The 15,697-nt window shown below is 40.7% G+C and overlaps 1 protein-coding gene across 1 annotated transcript in view; it reads right to left on the bottom strand.

The window, feature by feature from the left end:
* Positions 1-4,585: 4,585 nt before the first annotated feature.
* Positions 4,586-15,697, bottom strand: part of SCAF8 (SR-related CTD associated factor 8) — an 88,007-nt gene continuing 76,895 nt past the window's right edge. Inside the window, exon 21 of the mRNA XM_066315508.1 lies at positions 4,586-5,750. The gene's annotated coding sequence lies outside the window, so the exon portion shown is untranslated. The remainder of the gene's footprint in view (positions 5,751-15,697) is intronic.

Raw genomic sequence — 15,697 nt, 5'->3', positions numbered from 1 at the left:
ACATTCTGATGTTTATTTTGCAGCTCTTTTGTTAACAAACAATAAAACAAAAATAAACAGCAGAACCTTGGCTTTGTGAAGGCTTTTGATAAGAATTCCACTTGACAAAATCTGCTATACATAAGGCTCTGGGGAAAGAATTTCTGAAACTGTCCAAATCAGTGGTATCCATGACACTTCAGTGTCACAATAAAAGCAAGACTTCTGGGGTCTGATATCTGATCTGGATATTACATGTAATTTTGGCCATTTTTCAAAACAAAACTTCTTCCAAGCAAACACTCTCCTGGTTTTGGCTAGTTTCCAGAATTTTACTGAAGGCAATAGCTTTCAGCAATTTTCAGTAACTTGTTACTAACTTGTAGTTTAAAATGGATTTAATAGGAAGCTCTGTGCCTAAGTAAGAGTAAGGATTTTTTTTTGTTGTTATTGTTCAGTCTGAACTTACACAGTTGAGATTTTAAAGAAAACGTCACTATTTGGCTGACTTACAAGATACAACTGAAATTGCTATTTTTCTGACACCCACTGATGGTTAGAGACCTGCACTGCCAGATCCCCATGGAGACAGAGCACAGACTCCCTAGTTTGAAGGCAAAGTGAATATTGGTGTCAAAAGAGAGTGGTGGCTGTGAAAGGAATCTGGGATTAGATAACAGAGAGCTCCAGGTCATCTGATCATTGGCTTTGAGGTCCTTCTGATCCTCCACAGGGCACAGGTCAGCAACAAGTCCCCACATCAAGCACATCCCTTCTGCCTGCACCAGGACATCACCACCCTTTGAATGGTCAAGAAGCTTGGCTTAAGTAGTCCCACTGACAGTGAATCCACCACATGCCTCAGGGACTCAGTACAATAATTAATTATTGCTTTGAAAATGGAGCATATTGCCAACACACACACAGCTTCAGCCCATTTCCCATTCAGTGCCTGCTACCACTGTGATGGCTGTGCTGTTCCCAGGAGTAAAAATGAGCTAGGAAAAGCTCCCCCTTTCCTGCCAAAGCTCATCTGCCATGAGATGTGCCTTGTGGGGCCATGGGAGGACAGGGCCTTCTGCCTCCCAGCAACTCTTGCAGCAGGTCCCTGCAGGCAGGTCAGGCAGGGCACAGCTCCCACAGCCCTCTGCAAGCATTGCCCCCTGCTTCTACATTCAGGAACATTTCATTGAACAGTTTGACCTGTTTCCCTCTGAGCTGGAAGGTGGTAACTTTTTTCAGACTGGTTTTTCTTTTGAAGTTGATCAAACATTTTTCTGTTTATTTCTAGTGGTAGTAACACAAAGGTAGAAAATATTTTAAAGCTCTGTGCTGGCAATGGGGAGCCTTGGTGAAAAGTGGAACTTCCAGCTCTGACACGGAGTTCAAGAAAACAGTGATAAGATCTGGCCCTTCACAGCGATTCCTGGAGGGCAGTTAAGGTTAGCATATAGAGTAATGCAACATAATTGTTTCTTGCAAGATGTAGAGGGGATGGGTGCAGAACTCTCAGAGCAGCTGAGGTGAAGTGAAGCTGCTGACAGAGGAGCTCTCTTCACGTAGAAAGCAAACACAGCAGGGAGTGACAAAAATCATGTGATAACTTCCTAATATGTCGGCTTCCTCACACAATCATTAGGGATTTTTTTGTTGATTGCAGTGGAGGAACTTGTTGTGAAATATCCATGAAATCACTTAGCTTTCTGGTGACTTGGTTTATCTACTTACACATTAAAATAAATAATACTCTGCCTGCAAACTTCCTTGAGACTTCCTTCGTTAATATTTGACAAGATTTCACAGAATAGAATAGAATGGCCTGGGTTGGAAGGGTTCTTAAAGATCACCTAGTACCAATCGCTGTAATGGGCAAGGATAGTTTTCACTGGACCGGGTTGCTCAGACCTCCATTCGACCTGGCCTTAAATGCTTCCAGGGATGGGACATCCAATCTCACTAGGCAACCTACTGCAGTGCCTCACTTCCTTCACAATAAAGAACTTTCTCCTAATATCCAAACTAAACTTAGATTCCTAGATGAATTTCTTGCAACAGAGAATTTAAAAAGTAAGGTACATAATTGCTTATGAAATATGATCATAGTTTCTAAAAACCTTGGGCTTTTTTTGATTAACAGCTAACAGATATAACCATTTGATGACTACTGGTGAGCTTCTCTGTGTATGTATAGGCTGAATCAACACTGGTATATGCAAACACATACACATAGTTCAAACCCAAGGGAATGTAACTGTAAGCACTCTAAAGCAAGCTGATGTTTGTAAAAGCCAGTCCTATCACAGCCACAGGTAAGAGCTGGTGTGCTCAGCTGGAGCAGAGACATGTAGTCGAAGCCACAGCTGTGACCTCGAGAGTCAAGTGTTTCTTACATGTCTAGTGCCCAAACAATGCTGGACAAAAGACCTGTCTCTAAATCTGCAATTTATTTTGGTCTGGGCCCTGAACAGATGTTTTTATTCTTTGAATGGATTATTGTCTGCTAAGGAAATTACTTAAGACCGTCTGATTTGAATGTGAAGTCCATATTCACACATTACATTCAGTCAGCAAAACCAACACTCTTGCCTGCTAAGCTGCACAGTGCACATTTAGTATCTAACTGAGCAAATACTGAATTGCTCCAAGTCATCACAATCAGCTAATACTGTTTGTAAAGCCAGCACTGCCCCCATTCAGATGTTTAAAGTTGCCAGAAAATAATGACTTTTGAAACTTTCCTTTGAAGCAGACTGAGGAGACGGGTGCTCTGCAGGTCTCTCCATATTCATGTCCCTTCACAAAGCAGGTCTTGTCCAGATGCCAAGGGAAAGCATGGAGAGGCATCTCAAAGGGGGATTCATCCAGAGAACAAAAAGCTTCAACCTTTGCCCTTACTGGAGTGCCAAGAGGTTTGCCTGTTTTGTTGTGTTTTGGTTTTTAATCACTCCTGCAACAGATGGGCAACAGTCACCCATCTCATCAGAAAAGTTCACCCAACAGGACAGTCGAACTTCAGCAGCCTCCTGTACAGACAAAAAGCCATTTCTCCAAACTAAGGCCCTGCTCTTGGGGCAATCCATTCTTGTCATTCATATTCAAATGGTGCCATGGTCAAGCTCAAGCACGTACAGTTTTGGTGGGTCCAGCTGTCCACATACTGAGCATAAACCTCATTAATAGCTAAGGGTCTGCTAGCACAGCAGGCTTGTGCTGCCCTCAGACTGTTACAGCCCACAGCTTTCACTTCTGTTTTTCTGAAAACATTTTGATATTCAGAGCAATTTGAATGGCAAGAATGTATTCCTTTTGCGGCATTGTATTTTTCTGGTACCACAAATACCGCCACTGCACAAGTGGTTTTAAAGATGTCATTAATAGTCATTAATGACTATTAATAATAGATGTCATTAATTTTCTAAGGATTTAGTTAATTTTCAGTGCTTTTTTTTCTTTATGGTGTTACTGAATCAAGAAACACTTCTTAGCCATAGGGAAGCAATATCCTGAAACAGGAAGTTTAGGTAATAAGATCAGCTAATTCACAGAGGCACCTGAGGACATGGGCCCTCTATCAGTGTAAGCTAACCTAAAACTAAACTGCTGATACAAAGGTGCTCCTTCCCACCCTCTCCCCGCTGTCAGAGCTGGCACATGAGCTAAACTCTTACACAAGGCTGTTTTCAGTCACACCAGGAAGCCTCTTAGGTGTGCAGCTCTTTGAGGGAGGTTGTGGGAAGGTATGAGCAGGGCAGAAGGTAAGCAGGAGCTCAGCCTTAGATTAGCTGAAATTGATCAGCAGACTGCTCTGAGATGCTGCTGTCTGCCCCTATTTGTGTTTAGATGCACTGGTGTGGATGTCACTGCAGTGAGCACTCCACCATCCATATCCAATTACATCAGATGCAGGATAATAGTGATGCCCAACTAAAATATTTCAAAGGTCAGAGGTGTTCTGTCGATACGAATTCAGGTATTGGCTATGAGCTAACCATAAAGGGACAAACCTCTCCTATAATGCAGCTGGCTAAGATAGCCTTGTCAGGACCACTCATTTTTGAAATGCCATGAGCAGTTTTTGCTCACACAAACTTAATTGCTTCATGAAGAACATTTTTATAATTTAAAATTTTGTCTTTGGAGAAGAAAATAAGGAAAAAGTAAAAAGAATCTGATTAGGTTTTGAAGTCTGCCGTACAGCACAGCTGTGTTCAGCACAATATATCACACACAGCAAATCAAAGCCAGCTTAGACTCAACTTTTCTGCAGCTTTTTCCTCCAATACCTTTGCAAGATTACTAATTACTAGAGACCAGATGCCAAATACTTGAGCATGGCCTTAAATCTGGGATGCAAAGAGTCTGATCTCCTTAATGTCCTGGGGGCTCACGTGCAAATGGAATTGAAGCATCTTTTTTGATTTGTTAACATTTTGCATCTGCCCTCTAATCTGTTGTAAATATTAACACAAAGGAGAACAAGGTCCAACCATACAAACACTTTCCTTCCTAAAAATTTTGTCAAATCTTCTAAGCACAGCAATGAGCAGGACTCCAATCAAAGACTTGCAGATACAACATAAAAATATAGAAAATGATGAGAAAAAAATTTGAATTTAGATCTTTATTATACAGGCCCAAAGCTGTGGTCACCATGCAGTTACACAGTAATGGGAATGATTTTGCTGAAAGGCTCTCATAAAACAAACATAAAGAGACCACAGACTACAGCATTCCAAATAACTGACACTTTAATTTCTGGAAGAGCAAAAATAAATAAAGGAATGGCAAGGATGTCCTTTTCACATATGGTGGGGCATATACATATTCCTTCTTTTCTATAGCTATTTAAGAGACAAAATTAGCAAATACTGCCCAAAAACACAGACCTTTTGTGATGGCTCAGCAAACTTTTAGCTGTTTCTCTCTCCTTAGATATTAGATCAAACACATATTTAGATAGGTGCATATGCCAAAAAAAAAAAAAGAGAAACGCAGTTGGGGGAGGTTTTATTTAATTCCTACTTCCTGCCTTTTCCTTCTCCTTTTAGGACTTTAACAGGAAGTAATTGGAGACATTCAGTCAAATAAAAGCCCTAGAAGTTTTCCCTTCTAGTTTCTCATTATAATCTCATAATTTAAGGATTAATGACAAATTTTAAAAGGTTGAGGTGTCTTACAAGGAATTCATCCTCTCTGGAATACAGATAGCCACAGTGAAGAGCTGCACATAGACTGCACACATAGTGTTATCTAAAAGTGGTTATCTTTAAAAAAACAGAACTTTTTAAAAAATCTGCAGATCAAAACATAGCATGTCTTATTCCCTACAGGATTTTCTTGCAATCTGTTCTTCAATTCTTTGCACTAGGAGATGCTATAAATGATATTAGGTACAATATACAGTCCACTGTCATCTTCTGGTCCAGCAGAAGAACCTGTCTCTTCGATGGATGCAAAACTGTTCATCTGAGCAGATCATCCTCAACAGCACAAATACGGTCTAGAAACTCATAGAGTTTATTGTTTTAATTTATAAAATTAAACCTGCCCCAGACAGGTAATACTGGTGTGTAATATTGCCATCCCTGGGTTCTGTCAAAACCGGGGCACTGAGGTGCTCAGAGCCGTCTCCGAGCGCAGCGCTGAGATCCTTCTGGCACTCCAGACCCAAGGCCGATGGGATGTGATGTGTGCTAGAACGTGGGCGCACTTCTCACTTAGCTCTGCAGGGCCCGGGACATGGTAAGCTGCCAGAACTTCCTTCATCTTGCCTGTTGACAAAAGGAACAATAACTAGTCATCACTGGTTGCTGGAGTTTAATTCCAATTTTTAAAAAGTCCTGTAAATGAGACTTCTTTTTTCTTTTCTTTTTCTTTTTCTTTTTATTTTTTAGCCATGCAATAGCAAATGCTTCATTAAGAAAAGATTTGGGATAAATTTTACAGTCTCTCTGTTAGCCACACAATGTTTATGAGGGAGAAAGGCCTTATACTGTAAAGTTCCTAAAACATTATCTCAGACTAAACATTCCATTATTTAAAAAATGAATGTCCAGTAGCTTAGTACTTTAAAAATGTTGATATTATATTATCCTTGTAAAAATTAATTTTGTATAGCAGATTTTCTGGATTGAAGTCCTGCATTGTCTCTCTCGCACACTATACACAAGATACAGATTAAACAACCTAGAGGATTAAAAAACAATGAGTAAGAATTCAACAGGTTAATAAGTGGCTTGTATGAAGTTGTTGTAGAACTATCTCTAACACATATTGGTCATGTCCATCACGTATTCATAACAAGTATAAAACCTTCATAAACCTTCACTGAATGGCCTTCACGGAAGCAAGGGTCAAAACAGGCCTCTGCATTATCTATTCTGGTTTTCTTCCAATTATAACTTTTCCAGATAGTCCTCAGTGAAGCCCAAAGAAAATCAAACTTTTAGTATCACAGACTAAGATAGGAAAGACTAAGAATACACCTCCAATATAAATCTGCTGCAGAATATGTAGAAGGAGAGGCAGAGGTACCTGTGAAGGGTGATTACCCCACTCCCTAGGTAAGCTCAAGGTGTCCATCCTTTTCCATGGACTATGAGTAAGTTGAAGACCAAAACTTCTTATGACTATGAATACATTATATCCTACCACAGACATTTGACTATGTTCACATATTTATTTCACAAAGACCATTCACAAAGCCATCAGGCCCTAGTAATTTTTAATGAGTACACAAAGCCAGCAGACCCTAGTAATTTTTAATCAGTCCTGACATGGGCAAAATTATAAGAAGTAGAATTGCTTCAGTCTAAGGTATATACAAAAGCCAGGCAATAAATTCCAGAACCATTGCTAAGTTTTTGGTTACATACCCTGCAATTTTCTGGAGCTACAAAAAATACTTTTTTTATGTATAATTTTATGCTTGTAAATATCACACAAATGGAAATCACTAAATCAATAGAGGTAGCAGGTGATGTGAGACATCTCTTTGCTCACCCCTGATCAACGAGATACCTCCTGATATTTGTCTTATCTATTTTTAAACATCAGCCTTCTATACTTTGTCATTTTCCACAGCCTTGCTTCCAAAATGCTTGTTTTGCTTTATCAATTTATTAAGTGTACATTCTAACTTTTCATCCAAGCCATCAGTGAGAATACTGAATATTACTGGAACAAGGAAAAAAACACTCGAAGGACTCTACTAAATGGTGTATCATTGAGAACTACTCTGTGAATATGGTTTCCAAATAATTTATGCATTCACGTAACAATAATTTATTCTAGCCCAGTTTCCCTAGCACACAAGAATAGTAACAACTGAAATATTTTGCCATACAGTCTTGTTCAAATAAAGCTGCTAATACTAGCAAATATTTTGAAAATAGAACCATTATGGACAGAAGATTTCAAGTGATAACACAGCTAACAATTGATTTCACATCTATATGGCTACTTTTATGAAGTATGTACTTTACTGAAATATTGTTCAATTTAGACAAATGGAATTGTTTCGCAGACATTTAAAACTGAATTTTGTTCAGTGAAATGTTCCACTGAGAAAACATCAAACGCATACCACTACAGTTCAGAAACAAATCAATTGCTCAACTTCACAAAACTCTAGACCACAAAATTATTGTTTACTGTTTATTTTGCAAAAGATATCTTGATCAGAAACATACTGAATAAGACTACAAGACCAACATGAACTGTCATATTGAGCTTTGCAAAGAAAAGGTTACCATTTACATGGTAATCTTCATGGAGATACAAGCCAATTCCACAAATACAGGAGGCACAGATCACTCCTCTTAAACTAATTTGGATTATTAGTAGACCTTTTCTACTTTTGGCTCTTGGATATATTTTGTTTGTGCCATCTGTGCTACTCAGAAAAGTGAAATAACTTGCTCCCCAAGGTGGAAACAGAGTCCCCAGTTCCTTCTGGACTGGAGGAACTGGAGGCCAGCAGAAGTTGAAATACAACACAAAGCCTACCTTCAATTAACACAAAATTTGATTTGATATTTAGGATATATCCCACTGGATTTCCAGTGAAAGAAAAGTGAGACTGGCTTCCTCTGAAAAATATGTGATGACAGAGAGACAGCAGCATTAAGAGGACCCACAAATACTCCCAACTTCCTCCAGTGGAAAAGAAGAAAATAGGATAAAGGGCAGGAGAGTCAGCCTGACTGCTCATGATGTACAGCCTCCTGTCTGGCTGCCAAAGCAGGGAGGAAATCCCACAAAAAAACTGCATTTTTCAGGAAGTCGAAAGTCTTGAAGCTGAGACAAAGCAGATGTCTGCCCCCTACTGAGAACAGCTCTAGGGATTATAAATTATAGAGATTTAGTAGATTTTATCGAGAAATACATACAGGTATCAAAATTACTTTTTTCTTTTTGTCAAAAGACCTAGGATTTCTCAGTCAAGATTTTGCTAACAGTGACAGGGAAAGAGATACAAACTGTTCAGTCAGAAGCATAACTGAGAGTCCATGCAGCAGCTTGCTCAGGACCAGAAGATCCCTTGTTGACATGGAAAGATGTGTCATGATAACTCCTGTCTTAAAAGATCATCATTGTTCTCCTTGCAATCCATGGCAAGCAGACCTGTGATAAGTGTCAGTATCCAGCCAGAGTTATCTGGAGCCAGTCAGTGATGGCAGGAGAATTTGTGCCATGCTTGCCTAAGTGCCTAACACACGTGGCAGGAGCAGCTATGAGAGGTGTGTGGGTGTCTGACTCGCACTCTATGCTACAGAGACAGAGCAGTCAGCTTTGCAGTGTAAATGCACTGCAAGAATGAAGTGAGATGAATCCTACGCCTTCTTTTCAAAAGGAGAAACAGGAGTCTGTATTGAAATAGTGCAACGTTCATGTGTTGGCTGACAAGGGGAAATTTAGTAACACTCAGTGTAATTAAGACTGCAGTTATCAAATAGAGATTAATAGAAAGTGCAAAACTTCCTCATTTTAGCAAGCAGCTAAAACCTACATAATTTAACTGACTTTAAATTTCAGTGAAAGTTTGTGGGTAAAGACTAGATTACTGATAATGACATACTTCAATCTCTTTGTTCCTTGAGGTCAGACCTCTTAAACTTTGCACTATGGGAATGCTGATCATTGCAATACTTGAATTAAATTACGAAGCCCTTGTCCCTGATGTTAAAGAAGCCTCTATCAAGATAATAATAACATTTGGAACATCATATGATGCTGTCATATATGAAGAGGCAGTAGGACATTTGAAAGTTATGAGGTTGTTTTTTGTGACTCAACCTAAGGAGTTTTGGGGGGAAAATGATGCAGTAACGTTCAATATTTGAACTGCTAAGATTTCTGTATCTGTATGCAAAAAGATTCTTATACTTCATTTAAAAAATTAAAAGCAAATATTAAGTATTAGAATATATCTAAGAGTCTTGGTATCATAAAGTTATTTGAGATATAAGGCTAAAGGGAAGTTACAATGTGCTGAATTTAAACTAAATTTTAATGGATAACAAAGTCTCTAAACCTTTAGAGAATTTATTTAGAAGTGTATTTTAAAATTAACAAGAATCTGATAGTCTAACAACCACGTGAAACTGTTTTAAAAAAGCAGTGTGTACTTTAAACACAAGCAGTGTAAGTTTGAAGAACTTTCAAAGCTTTTCTGCACTGAATATGATGGTGTATGTGATATCAGTTAGAAATGAACACACATTCTGTAGGTAAAACCTGATTAGAGTACCAAGTGATAATCCAGTTGCCAATCCTCCAAAATACAGGCTGGCATCACATAACTTTTTATGGGAGTGGGTGAGTTCTGGGCTGAAGGAAGAATTTCACAGCCTTGAAGCAGTTTTCGTGGTGTGTGACTGAAAATGCTTGTACTGCACTGCACAAGACAACAACTGTAGCCCCCTCTGACCTTTTTACTTTCTTCCCTTCCTTTCAGGTAATCTATACCTGGTGTTTTTCACTCCATATGTATCTTCTGTCAGCAAGAATTCTGTAATCTGAACAATATTATTCTTACAGCCTTGTGAAGTTTGGCCAATTCAGTCCCTAGCTTTATCAAATCCAGTGTTACCAGCTCCTGTGAGTGTCTCGTGACCTCCATGATCTGATGTTTTTCAGTAAAGCTTCTCCTTCTGAAGAGAGTTGTTCATGCATGAATAGGAGTATTTGAGTTCATTTTTCTATCCTCACAGATGAAAAGGAAAGGTTAAAAAATGTGATTTTTAGGTGCTGGTAGGCTCAGAAGAATCTGAGAAAAGCAGAAGATAAAAGGGGTTTCTAGAGCTTTTAAGATTACAGTATTTTAAAGCCAGTCTCACCTTGGAAGGCACTATTTTTGAATATTTGGCATTTGCATGACAAGAAGCATCCAAATATACTGTCTTCCAGCTTTGCTGGCTGACGCAGTTCTCCTGCTCTGCCTTGCCATGATGGAGAGAAAGATTTAAGTTTGTTTGGGGGTATGCCTACACATTTACATGACTGAAACTTGATCATGAGCCAACTCTTGACATACTCGCTAGAACACTTAATCTACATTCAAGCCAAACAGTGCTCATTGGTGTGGCTACGGCATAGCAGACGGTGTGAGCTGGAAACTGCAAACAACACTTCAAGGTGTTAATGAAGAACAGCCTTAATCTCTCCGCAGCTGAGCTCGGCAGCGGGAATGCTTCTGGTTTGCTTCAAGGCAAAGGCACGTCCATAAACACAGCAGGGGCAGCTCAAGCGAGCTCTTTTGGTATGCGCTGAAGCTGTGAAGCTGTGAGGACAAGCTCGGCGTGGGGTGGTGCCGAGAGCCGGCAGGCATGGCGAGAGCATCCCCCCAACAGCCACACGTTCCGTGGGAGAGCTGCGAGCCCACGGTGTCACTGCTGCCATGCTGCACCAGTCCTGCAGGCGAAACCTAAAAATAACCTGGACCTCTTCAGCTTGCAGGAGCTGGGTCAGCCCGCAGGTGCCTGTGGCTGATTCAAGGAGCTGTTTGCTGCCAGGGTCCCAGAGAATGGAATTTGTCCCTACGTGCTGTTGTGCCCGGGCGTGAGCCACCGGGAGGAGAGCGCTCGGCACCAGTGAGACAGTGAGCGCCCTCTCACCCACGAGGTGGGTTGGATGTCGCTGCCTCCCAGTCGTCGGGCTGGTGTTCTCCTATAAATGGGCACACTGGGACAAAGCAAATAAAAAGCCATTGCACAATCACTGAATATCAGCTAGAATTGGCTCATAAATTTTTTGCCAGCAGGACATACTAGCTCCCCGTACTGTCTCAAAGCAGTAACTCCTAGCTGGGCTTCCAGCAGCATTGGAGGAAGTGAAGCTGAAGTCCAAATCAGTAACCCTACCCTGAAACGGACTGGAAGCTCGTACACCTCTCTGGGTGTTTTTCAGGGCTGTAATACACTGATGGCTTATGGCAATCCTGAGACAACCCAAATCCCCAGGATTTTTCTTCTCTCTCACTACTGAAGTCTTAATTTTTTACTGAATACCTATGAGCATCTGGTTTCTGACAGCAAACTCTGGAGCATGCAAAACAGTCCATAGCCCTTTACTATGTGGAATAGGAGGGGTGTACGAAGTAGGGGAACAGGAGACAGAAAGGTCTCAGCATGCAGAGGCCTCTCCAATTCCTTTCCATTAACTGCATTAACTGGCCAAGCTCTATCCTGTTTTTTAAATAAAATCTTTTTGCTTACTGTTCCGAAGTCCATTGCTCTGATGACTAGAATATTTTTTTCCTAATTTGAAGCCTGTATTTTCATGATCAAGTTATAACCCTGAGGTTTGTGTTTACAATAAGGATATTTTCTCTTTTTTTGAGTGTGCACTTCTAGGAGGTGGTTAAAGAGACTGTGTTCATAATCTCTTTCCCAAATTTCCTTTCATCAGGTTAAGTAAATATCCGTTAGTATCCTCTTCCGTCTTGGCTTTCCTGTTCTGTCCCTAGCTTGCCTCTCAGTGTCTTCCACTTTTTGATTTAATCTTACTGGAACATAAGTGATGAGACTTTATCCTACTAAGTTCTGTTTAGGAGACTGGTTGACAGAGTCTCTTGGAAGGCAGTAGTGAAGGGCAAAGGAATTCAGGAAGGCTGGACATTCTTCAAAAATAAAACATCTTAAAGGTGCAGGAGCAGGCCATCCCCACATGTCAAAAGACAAGCTCTCAGGAAAGAACAGAGAGCTTCAGCTGGCATTCAGGAGAAAATTAAAAGTTTATAATCCTTAAAGGAGGGGCAGAGAACTCCAGATCACTACAGGGATCCTGTGAGGTTATGCAGACAGAAAATTAGAAGGGCCCAAACCCAACTAGAACTTAATCTGGCTACAGCTATAAAAGACAATAAAAATGCTTCTCAAGGAGAAACTCTATGTTTTACTGCATGTGTGGGGAAACATACCCACACAGTATGAGGAAAAGGCTGAGGTACTTAATATCTTTGCCTCAGTCTTTAATAGAAAGACCCATGGTTCTCAGAGTACCCAGGCTCCTGAACTGCAAGACAGGGATAGGGAGCAGAGTGAAACCTCTGTAATCCAATTGGAAAATGTTAGTGACCTGCTACACCCCTTAGACAGACCCAAGTCTATGGGCTGGATGGGATCCATTCAAGGATACTGAAAGTGCTGACAGAAGTGCTCATCAAGTCACTCTTTATAATTTATAACCAGTTCCTGGTTTACCAGTGAGATCCCAGATGACTGGAAGTTAGCAAATGGGACACTCATCAACAGGATGGATTGAAAGGAGAATCTGGGGACCTAGAGGCTTGTCAGCCTAGCTTTGGTCCCACAGCAGGTCATGGACCAGGTCATCTTGAGTGCCCGTACATGCCGTATGGCACATACAGGACAACCAGAGGATTAGACCCAGACACTGCGGCTTTGTAAAAGACAGGTCTTGCTTGACCAATTCAGTCTCCTTCCATGCAAGATGCCCTGCTGAGTGGATGAGGAAAAGTCTGTGCTTGTTGTCTACCTGGACTTCAAAACCATTTCCCACAGCATTCTCCTGGAGAAACTGGGTGCTCCTGGCTCGGGCAGGAGTTCCTGCACCAATCACTGGGTTACAAACTGGCTGGGCCCAAAGTGGTGGTGAATGGAGCTCAACCAGCTGGTGGGCAGTGTCACAAGTGAGATTCCCCAGGACCCAGTGTTTTTTTAGCCAGTCCTGTTAAACATCTTTATTGATGTTCTGGAGAAGGGCATCAAGAGCATCCTCAGTTTGTACATGACACTGCGCTTAGTGGGAATGTTGATCCGCTGGAGAGCAGGAGGGCTCTGCAGAGGGATCTGGACAGGCCAGTGGTATGAGGTTCAATGAAGCCAAGTGGCAGGTCTTGCACTTGGATCACAACAACTCCAGGCAGTGCCACAGGCTGGGGAACAGTAGCTACAAAGTGCCCAGGCAGAAAAGGACCTGGGGGTGCTGCTCAGCAGCAGCTGAACATGAGCCAGCTGTGCCCAGGTGGCCAAGAAGGCCGATGGCATCTGGCCTGGGTCAGCAATGGTGTGGCCAGCAGGAGCAGGGCAGGGATTGTCCCCCTGTGCTCGGCACTGGTGAGGCCACACCTCAAGTCCTTTGTTTGGTTTTGGGTCCCTCAATATAAGAAAAGCACTGAGGTGCTGAAACATGTCCAGTGAAAGGCAATAGAGCTGGTGGAGGGTCTGGCGCAAGTCCTGTGAGGAGTGGCTGAGGGAGCTGGGATTGTTTAGCCTGGAGAAAAGGAGGTCCAGAGGCGACCCCATCACTCTCTTCAACTCCTTGAAAGGAGGTTATAGCGAGGTAGGATGAGTCTCTGCTTCCAAGTAACAAACGACAGGACAAAAGGAAATGGCCTAAAGTTGTAACATGGAAGTTTTAGATTAGATCTTAGGAAAATTTTCTTTATGAAAAGGGTTGTCAAGCACTGGAACAAGCTTCCCAGTGAAGTGGTTGAGTCTTCATCCCTGGACATATTTAAAAACATGTAGGTCCTTAGGGACGTGGTTTAGTGGTGGACTTGGCAGTACTGGGTTAATGTTTGGACTTGAAGAACTTAAAGGCCTTTTTCCAACCTAAGTGATTCTATGATTAAGACCCTGATAACTTCACTTTCTCTGCTGGAGTTACCTTGCTTGATATGTCCTAAGATAGCGTTTCATCTTTTTTTTTTTAACACAACTGTACCAGTGGCTCAGAAATATCTCACAACTAATAAACATACCTTTTATTCTCCTTTGTTTTGCTGTCTTCAAAAAGTAATTGTAGAAACTTTATTTACTTCATCGAATGCCTGAATTCACATTAGTACTACTAAATTTTATCATGATCTTGGCAGCATCTCCTTTGAATGAAAGGTACACACCCACCTGCAGTTGCCTGCTGGGGTTTTGTCAATCTGCAGAATGAACGTGTTTCCTCTGTGCACTCTGCTAACAATTGTATCTTCTGCCTGGTCTTAGCCAATGTACTGGAGACCATCAGTCCACTTCCCCACATGCCCTTCATAGTTTTCACTTTGCAGCGGAAATACTGTTTCCAATTGCTGCAGTGCAGGAATTATGTCCCTGGTGAATTAGAAATGCATGAATAGCCAGGAAAGGTGAACCTTATAACATGGAGCTTCTCTTAAAGATCTTAAAAATATCAGTCTACATTTAAATGCAATTATTTATATTTGGCTTTAATTAATGACTTAAATAATCTTATTTTAGGTCCAAGTTAGAATTAGTCATAACTTGTGGTTTCTCTGGTGAACTCAGCTGCTATTGATCAGAAAGTCAGTAATTCCAGTCTGATTCTCTCTTGTTGGGCCTGGAACTAAAATAATTTTGGGAACTTAATTAAAATTTACAAACTACATAAATGGAATGCCTCTTACTTCCACAATCTGGTTATTTTATAAATGTCTCTGTAGTGATGGTAGATCAGTCCAGCATTAAATAAGCGGAAGATAATGTTCCTGTAGGTCATTTTGTTTTAGATCATTAACTCCATTTTCTAGTCAGCTGCCTCTCTGCAAATTCTAAAAACATTGACTCAATCTACATTGGTGTTACTGCTCATTCATTTCAGTTACTCCAATTAAATGCCACAGCATATAAAAAATGCCTCAGATAGTCATTATGGCACAGAGCTCCAGAGCACTGCCAAGGCTCTTCACCTGTTGAAGACAACAGGCTGCTGTGATCTCCTCATGACTTACTATAAAATCCATCCTAGCAGGTTAACTGGATGAACTGTTTAACACTTTTTTTTTTCCTAAATTTCTCTCATATTACATTTTAGACTTTTGGCATGCTTAGATCTGGCTCTTAAAAAAAAAAAAAAAGAACAATGCCTCTTAACAAAGAACAATGGGACTAGCTCTGTATAAATAATTATCATAATCAGCAAAAACTTATATTTCCAGCTCCTGATTCCATCTTTTGTTTCTGAACTCTCCATATCAAGAAATATCTCCATTACCATTATTCTTCATTAGCTCTGAAAAAGACAGATCCGTTTTTAAACAGAGGTAGCTGCATTCTCTTGATACCTCTGCTTTTAAAATGATCTCTTTTGCACACATCCACTTCTAAAATCTTGTGAAGTTCCAGAATTATCAGGCATTCAGTATTAGGCCCTTGAAAACATTTAGGTTTTTTCAAGTGTACAGTTGTCAATAGACACTATTTTTGCCAAGAAATAGGGGAAAAAAAATTCAAACTTCAGT

Source organism: Sylvia atricapilla, chromosome 3 (assembly GCF_009819655.1).
Source record: "Sylvia atricapilla isolate bSylAtr1 chromosome 3, bSylAtr1.pri, whole genome shotgun sequence".
In the NCBI taxonomy this organism is placed as follows: domain Eukaryota; kingdom Metazoa; phylum Chordata; class Aves; order Passeriformes; family Sylviidae; genus Sylvia; species Sylvia atricapilla.
The sequence above is the reverse complement of the archived record's forward strand: the minus strand, read 5'-3'. Positions and strand labels throughout refer to the sequence as shown.